This window comes from Balaenoptera borealis (genome assembly GCF_965194805.1).
Source record: "Balaenoptera borealis genome assembly, chromosome: 9".
In the NCBI taxonomy this organism is placed as follows: domain Eukaryota; kingdom Metazoa; phylum Chordata; class Mammalia; order Artiodactyla; family Balaenopteridae; genus Balaenoptera; species Balaenoptera borealis.
In genome coordinates, this window is record NC_138873.1 from 45,885,223 (window position 1) to 45,894,693 (window position 9,471).

Genomic DNA, 9,471 nt, shown 5'->3' on the forward strand with positions numbered 1-9,471 from the left:
TAGGATGGTGTGATGGTTTATTTTATGTGTCAACATGACTGGGCCATGGGATGCCTAAATAAAAGGTTATTTCTGGGTATATCCATGAGGGTGTTTCAGGTAAGATTAGCATTTAAATTGGTGGACTCAGTAAAAGTAGATTGCTCTTCCCAATGTGGGTGGGCACCATCCAAATGTTGAAGGCCAAAACGAACAAAAATCGGAAGAAGGAATGATTAGTTCCCTTCCTACTTGCCTACTTGAGCTTGGACATAGCTCTTCTCTTGCCCTTGGATTGGAATTTACATTATCAGCTCCTCTGATTCTCAGGCTTTTAAATAGGACTGGAATTATACCACTGGCTTTCCTAGGTCTCCAGCTTGCAAGCAAACAGCAGATTGTGGGATTCCTCAGTATCCATAATCACAGGAGCTAACTCTTTATAACAAATCTTTCTCTCTCTCCCTCTCTCTCTCCCTCTCTCTCTCTCTCTCTCTCTCTCTCTCTCTCTCTATATATATATATATATATATATATATATATATAATATTCGTTCTGTTTCTCTGGAGAACTCTAATACAAATGATATAGTCTGTGTCTAACAAAAGTTCTAGTCAAAAAAATAGAAAAGTCAGATAAAATAAAAAGAGCTTCCGTTTATAGGCATCAGAGATCTGTGGAAACAAAGAGGACTAGAGAGGCTAAAATTCTGAAGAAGTAGGAATCCTGGAGGAGTAGCCAACAGATCTGTAGCCATTTCTGCCCTGGAATACTTGCTGCCTTGATGCAGTCAGAATCCATAGCAGAAGCTTGGTTCAGACAAAGGGTCTCACTGGGGGACGGAAAGGTTGGCAGAACTTTGGTGGTCCCCTGGTTCTGCAGTGACAAAGAAAGTGAGACTTGAGAAGCTTTAAGCATAAAGAATGCATATCCCTCAAGAGACCTGTCAAACTCTAAAGGGGCTTTGAAACCTTACACACAAAGGAAGTTTATTATAAGCGCTCCCTCCTGAGATTAGGAATGAAAGGAGGATCACCATTTCTGTTCAATATTATACTGGAGGTTCAAGCAACTACAATAAAATAAGAAAAGGAAATGAAAGGTGCAAGTGTTGAAAAGAAGTAAAACTGTCATTATTCACATATGACTATTTTGTGAATATAGTAAATCAAAAGAATCTGTAGACAAACTATAAGAATAATTAATGATCATTTTATACAAGGTCAATAAAAATTAATTGCATTTCTGTATACCAATATATCAGTTAATGTTTGCTGTGTAAAAACCACCCCTAAAACTTATTGATTAAAAAACTACCTGTTCAGTTGCAATTCTGAACATCAACAATTTGGTCTGGGATCAGCTGAGCAGCTCTTCATTTCTCGGCCTGGCTTACTCATACTCTGTGGTCAGGTTCTGGGCCACTTAGGATTGGTTGGCTTGAGATGGCTGTAGCTAGGATGACTCAACTCTGCTCAAGATGTTTACTCAGCAGCAGCAGGCCATCTTGGACCTTTTTGCATGGAAGCTAAGTATTACTAGAAAACCATTTAGCCAAAGCAAGTCACAAGGCCATCTAGATTCCACAGGTGGAGGAACAGATGCCTCCTCTTGATGGAAAGAATTAAAGAATCATACTGTAAAGAATATGAATACAAAAAGGGGTGGAAAACTAGGGTTATATATGTAATTAACCTATCACAATCAGCAACAAAGAAATACAGAATTTACATAAAAGATTAAAGATAACATCAAAGATATCAAAACATCAAATACCAAACATCTGGACAAGATGGAGGAACAGAGAAAAAAATTTTCCTTCCATTTGAAACAATGAACACATATATGAAGTTGTTTTTTTTGTTTTTTTTTAAATATTTATTTATTTATTTATTTTTGGCTGTGCCGGGTCTTAGTTGCGGCACGTGGACGCTTAGTTGCGGCATGCATGCGGGATCTAGTTCCCCGACCAGGGATCGAACCCAGGCCCCCTGTATTGGGAACGTGGATTCTTACCCACTGGACCACCAGGAAAGTCCCAGATATTTGAACAGTTTTTAAGACAGTGGACATGAGGCAATGAAGGACAGTGATCCCTGAGGGACAGGAAATGAACAAGAACCCTACGATTGCTCTAACTCAATGCCTTAAGAAAGTACAGCGTAACAGCATGGGAAGAATCCAGGTAGTGCTCAGGAAACTCCATGAGTTAAGAAGATAGAGTTGGGAATTCAGGGAGACCAAGCAGCAAGAGTTTGCCATACAGAGTACGGGAAAGAAGAGAGCTATCCAGAGAAAGAAACCTCAAGATCTTTAGAGGGTATCATTGTGTATTTAGCAGAATACTGATTAGCATGTGTATAAGGAAACTACCTGGGGCCAGGAAAAGAGCTACTCAAAAGGAGTAGATTGAGCAGTGCATAACTGACACAGGGTAAGAATAGTCCCTATCCCCACCAGCCAAACTAGAAAATCTCATAATTCATATGACACTGTGCAGAGTGAAGGGTCTTAGTTGTCAGGAATAATTGGCCTGAGATTAAACTCAGTTCTGGTTTCAACTAATCAATCTTAAAAGAAAGACCTGAAAATATCAAACTGTTTCCAAGTAACTTAACCAGCATTACAGAACAAAACAACAATATTTATAGAAGTGCAAACACATCCAACACCAAACAAGGGTAAATTAACAATGTCTGGCATCCAATCTAAAATTACAAGATGTTTAAAAAAGAAGGAAAATATAACCCATAATAACAGAAAAATCTACCAATTGAACTGAGTCAGAATTCAAATAGATATTAGAATTTGCCAGTAAGAATATTAAAATACTTAATACAACTGTGTCACATATGCTCAAAAACTTTAGTTGAAATATGGAAAATATAAAAAAGGTCAAACTTCTAGAAATAAAACCATAACATCTTAGATGAACTATTTACTGGATGATATTAACAGCAGATTAGATATTGCAGAAGTATTTGTGAACCTGAACTCATAGAAATTTTCCAAACGAAATGCAGAGGTGGCAGAGAATGAAAGAAGGATAAGAAAAACAAGGAGAGGGAGACAGAGGGGGGGAAAGAGAAAGGGAGAGGGAAAAGGAGAAGGACAAGAAGAAGGAGAAAAAGGGAGGAGGAGGAAGAGGAGAAAGAAAAGGAAAAGGAAAAAGTTTCACTGAGCTATAGAAAATGTCAAGGGGTCAATTATACATGTAATTAGAGTTCTCAAAATAGAGAATAAAGTAGATGTGTTAGATGAAAGGCAGGAAAATATTTTAATAAATAGTGGCTGAAATGTTTCCCTATCTGATGAACACTATAAATCTATATACCTAAGAAACTCAATGAACCTTAAGCACACAAAATATAAAGAAAACTACAAGAAGACAAATCACAATCAAATTATTACAATATAATGATAAAGAGAAAATCCTAAAAGTAGTCAGCGAAAAGATATATTACCTAGAGAAGAATAAAAATAAAATGGCATCAGATTTCTTGTTGGAAAGAAAATATTTTGAAGACAGGAAATCAACATTTTTAAATAACTGGAGAGAGCAAGTGACCTAAAATTCTGTGCCTATTGAAAATAAGTTTCAAAAATTAAGGCAACATGAAGTTTTTTTTAGACATATAATGATGAAAGAAGTTATCACGAGCAGGTCCACACTACAGAAAACAGTAAAGGAAGTCTTTCTAGAAAGTAGACAATAATATTTGTCTTTCTCTGTCTGACTGACTTCACTCAGCATGATGATCTCTAGATCCATATAATATTGCTTATATGTGGAATCTTAAAAAAATCATAAAATGAACTTATTTACAAAACAGAAATAGAGTCACAGATGTAGAAAACAAACTTATGGTTACCGGGGGGAAAGCCGGGGCAGGGGGAGGGATAAATTGGGAAATTGGGATTGATATATACACACTACTATATATAAAACAGATAACTAATAAGGACCTACTGTATAGCATAGGGAACTCTACTCAATACCCTGTAATGGCCTATATGGGGAAAGAATCTAAAAAAGAGTAAATGTATGTATATGTATAACTGATTCACTTTGCTGTACAGCAGAAACTAACACAACATTGTAAATCAACTACTCCAATAAAAATTTAAAAAAAAGAAAGTGATACCAGATGAAAATATGGATCTATACAAAAAAATGAAGAGCAGAAATGGTAATTACATAGTAAATATATAAATCTTTTACAATTTAAATATCCTTAAAATATAAATGTTTATAAAATATAATTGATTATGTAAACAATAATAATAATATAATGTGAGTTTTATAACATATTTAGAAGTAAAATATATAGCAATAGCACAAAGGTCAGGAAGAAAGAAACAGAAGTGTAACATGTAATATTCTTACTGTATGTGAAGTGTTATAATACCATTTGAAGGTGGACAGTGATAAGGTTAAAATGTAACAATAAACACAAAACAACAACTAAATAGAAAAATAGATGGTTATGCTAATGATCTAACAAAGGAGATAAAATAAAACCATAAAAATATATTCAATCTATGAGAAGGAAGCAAAAAAGGAAAAAGGGAAGAAGAATAGATGGTACAGTTACACAACTGATAGAAATCTGATGAGTTTAAACTTAGCTATCTCAACAATTGCATTAAATATAAATGGTTTACACACACTTTTAAAAAGTCACAGATTGTCAGAATAGATAAAAAAGTAAGATCCAACTATATACTGCCTAAAAGAAATACACTGTCAACACAGAGGTACAAATAGGTTAAAATTGAAAGGAAGAAACAAAATGTATTTTAATAATAATCAAAATAAAGCTAGAGTGACTATATTATAGCAAAGTAGATTTCAGAGCAAAAATTATGAACAGCAATAGAGAATCTCATTTCATAATGATAAAAAGGTAATTTATTAGAGAATATAACAATTTTTAACATACAGGAAGCAAAAAGTGATAGAACTGCAAGAAGAATTAGATAAGTTCACAATTATAGTCATAGATTTCAATACTTTCTAATCAATAATGATAGAAAACTAAACAGAAAATCAGTAAGGATATAGAGATTTTAATAATACACTGTTGAGAGAGATTAAATCCTAAAAACATAAAAACCCTGGAGGAAAACATAGGCAGTAATTTCCTTGACATTGATTTGGCAATGATTTTTTGGATCTAACTCCAAAAGCAAAGGCAACAAAAGCAAAAATAGACAAGTGGAAATACAGTCAAACTAAAAAGCTTCTGCACGGCAAAGGAAATCATTAACGAAATGAAAAGGCAAACTACTGAATGGGAGATGATATTTTCAAATCATATATCTGATTAAGGATTAACATCTAGAATATACAAATAATTCATACAACTCAGTAACAAAAAACTGAACAATTCAATTAAAATTGGGCAGAAGAGTTGAATAGACATTTTCCAAAAGGTACACAAAAAGATGCTGAACATCACTAATCATAAGGAAAATGCAAATCAAGATTACAATAAGGTAACATCTCACACTTGTCAGAATGGCTCTCATAAAAAAAGACAAGAAATGACAAGTGTTGGCAAGGATGTGAAAAAAAGGGAACCATTGTACATTGTTGGTGGAAATATAAATTGGTGCAGCCATCATGGAAAACAGTATGGAGCTTCCTAAAAAAAATAATAAAAAATAGAAGTACTGTGTGATCCAGCAATTCCATTTCTGGGTATTTATCCAAAGAACACAAAACACTAACTTGATAAGATATATGCACCCTCATGTTCATTGCAGCATTATTTACAATAGCTAAGATAGAGAAATGACCTAAGTGTACATCAATAGATGTATGGATAAAGAAGATGTAAGATGTACATATATACTGGAATATTATTCAGCTAGAAAAAAGAAGGAAACCTTGTCATTTTCAACAACATGGATGGACTCTGAAGGCATTATGCTAAGTGAAATAAGTCAGAGAAAGACAAATACCATATAATCTCACTTATATGTGGGATCTAAAAACAAAGCAAAACAAAACAAACAAAAACACCAACCTCACAGATACAGAGAACAAATTGGTGGTTGCCAGGGATGGAGTAGGGGGTGGGAGAAGGGGGTCAAAAGGTACAAACTTTAAATTATAAAATAAGTCATGAGGATGTAATGTACAATACGGCAACCATAGTTTAAAATACTGTATTGCATATTTGAAAGTTGCTAAGAGAGTAATCTTAAAAGTTCTCATCATAAGAAAAAAAATTGTAACTATGTATGGTGATGGATGTTAACTAGATTTGCTGTGGTGATCATTTTGCAATGCACACCAATACTGAATCATTATGTTGTATACCTGAAACTAATACACTGTTATAAGTCAACTATACCTCCATAAAAAAATAATTAAAAAATGTGTTTTTGAAATGTGGCAATTAAACAACAGATTCAATTTCAAAAAGAAAAAGACAAAAATATACATCATGTTCTTGGGTTGAAAGACTAAATGTAGTTAGGAATTGATCTAAAGATTCAAATTGACCAATAGATTCAAATGCTTCTCAGGCAAAATCCCAGAAGAGTTTTTTGTAAAAATTAACATGCTAATTCTAAAATAAGCAGAAATGCAAAGGACCTAGAATAACCTGAACAACTTTAAAAAAAGAACAAAGTTGGAAAATTAATGCCACATTATTTGAAGACTTATTATGAAGCTGCAACAACTAAAGGTGCAATATAGGCATCAAGATAGATAAATAGATGACTAGAACACCATAGTGTCCAGAAATATGCCTGCTTATATATGGACAACTAAGGTTTGACCAAGGTGCAAACTTAGTTCATAGGGGAATGATAAACTCTTCAATAAAAGGTACTAAAATAACTGGATATCATCTGCAAAAAAAAAAAAGTGAACTTTGATTCATATCACACCACATATCAAAATTAACTCAAAATTCACGGATCAGAGTCCTAAATATAAAGCTTAAAATTATAAAGCTTATAAGGGAAAACAGGAAAAAAATTTTGTGATCTTGTGTTGGACAAAAGGTTGTTAGTTATGACTCTAAAAGTACACTCTGTATAAGAAAAAAATGAAGTGGACTTTTTAAAATTAAAAATTTCTGCTCTTTGAAAGACATTGTTAAGAGAATAAAAAGACAAGCTAGAGAGTAGGAGAAATATTTGCAGATCATATGTCTGATAAAAAAATTTGTTTCAGAATATATATGGAACTCTCAAAACCCAATAATAAAAAAGCAAACAACCTGATTTTAAAACTGGGCAAAAATTTTACCAGACATTTTCCAAAGAAGATATTCAATGGCAAATAAGTTAATAACATCATTAGTCAACAGAAAAATGCAAATAAAAATCAAAAGGATATTTTATGACACATCTATATACCAACTATAGTGATGTATAGAAAGACTGGCCATATCAAATGTTGGCTACAATGTGGAGGAACTAGGACTCTGATACTCTGGAGGTGGGAATGTAAAACAATATAACCACTTTCAAAAGCAGATTGGCTTTAAATGTTAAACACATACGTACTGTATGATCCAGCCATACACTCTTGAGTATTTGCCTAAGTGAAAAGAAAGCTTTCCGAGTGAAGGAAGTCAGAAAGAGAAAAACAAATATCGTATATTAACACATATATGTGAAATCTAGAAAAATGGTACAGATGAACCTATTTGCAGGGCAGGAATAGAGACGCAAACGTAGAGAACAGACGTGTGGACATGGTGGGGGTAAGGGGGTGGGGTGGGATGAATTGGGAGACTGGGATTGACATATATACACTACCATGTGTAAAATAGATAACTAGTGGGAACCTGCTATATAGCACAGGGAGCTCAGCTTAGTGCTCTGGGGTGACCTAGAGGGATGGGATGGGGCCGGGGGGTGGGAGGAAGGTCCAAGAGGAAGGGGATGTATGTATACATATAGCTGATTCACTTCTTTGTACAGCAGAAACTAACACAACATCATAAAGCAACTATACCCCAATTTAAAATAAAATAAAATAAAATAAAGAAAAGAAAAGAAAAAGAAAGCTTTCGTACACACAAAGACTTGTATATGAATGCTCATAGCAATTTATTTGTAACAGCCAGAAAACTGGAAACAATATGATTGTCCATCAACAATGTCCATGAACAATTTTGGATCGTTCATTTCTAGTATATAGAAATAAATTGAATTTTGTACATTAGTTTCATTAGTTTTGTATCCTGCAACCTTACCTAACTCATTTATTAGGTCTAGTAGATTTTTTGTATGGATTTTTTAAGATTTTTCTGCACACAAGATTAAATTAAAACCATAATGCGATACTACTGTACACCACAAGAATGGCAAAAATAAAAGTAACAGAAAATAGCAGAAGTTAGCAAGGATAGAAAATAACAGCAACTCTTACAGAGTGCTCTAGAGGGTATAAATCAATACAACCACTGTGGAAAACTGAAACTAAACCTATGTATACCTTATTACCCGGAAATTCCACTCCTTGGTGTATACCCAACAGAAATAAATATATAGATTTACTAATAGACATGAACATGAATGTGCATAGCAGCACTATTCAGTAATATTTCCAAACTGGAAATAACACAAATGTTCATCTACAACAGAGGATAAATAAATTGTGGTTTTTTCCACACAATAAAATACTATACAGCAATGAATGAATTATAACTATATTCATCAATCTTTATGGATCTCACAAATATTGAGCAAAAAAAGTCTGGTCACAATAGAGTACTAGAGGATCCTATTTACATGAAGTAACAGACGACAACAGTCTACAGTGTTCGGTTAGCACTTCCTCTTGGCAGTGCTTGTGATTGGAAAATGCTTAATTACACAGGTATTATTCACTTTGTGGAAACTCAGTGGGCCTCACACTTGAGATTTATCCCCTCAAATGCTTCCTACATTCCAAGGCATTGTGTATGTCTGATGTCAGCAGCTGTACATGCCACAAACCTCCCTGGCATTGGCATGCAATCACCTTTCATTTCAAGATCATAGGCAAAGAGATGTAGAAGAAGCATCTATTTCTTTGGGGCCTAAATGATATTAGTCACAAGAGCAGATGTTTAGGGTTACAGGTCACAAGTGCCAGATCCCAAGTGACAGATGGCCAATGTGTTTTATATTCAATGAATTTCTGTGTTTGTGACATGCAGGGCTCTCTGAAACACAAGGCCCAGAGCAGGGGCTGCCCTTGCCTGGGTCTAAGGTGGTCCTGATCTGGTTAGAATTTAACTGGCATGTTTGGCCATGGACTAAGGTGTCTGTTTGACTCTACTACCTTTTATCCATTGCTTCTAAATATTTCTCCCATTTTTGAGGGTTTTTTTTCTCATAAAATTCTCTTTTTTGGGACATATCACCACCCCATTGTATCTAAGCATGTTTAAATTCCATTAAAAGACAAAAAAAAGGAGAGAGAGAAAATAATTTGGTCCCAAATAAACATGAACCTGGTTTGAACCCATTGATGTG

General features: G+C 34.1%; 1 long non-coding RNA gene across 1 annotated transcript in view; it reads right to left on the reverse strand.

The window, feature by feature from the left end:
* The window catches only part of LOC309634622, a 333,842-nt gene that overhangs the window by 184,639 nt on the left and 139,732 nt on the right, over nucleotides 1–9,471 (reverse strand). The gene's annotated exons all lie outside the window — the stretch shown is intronic.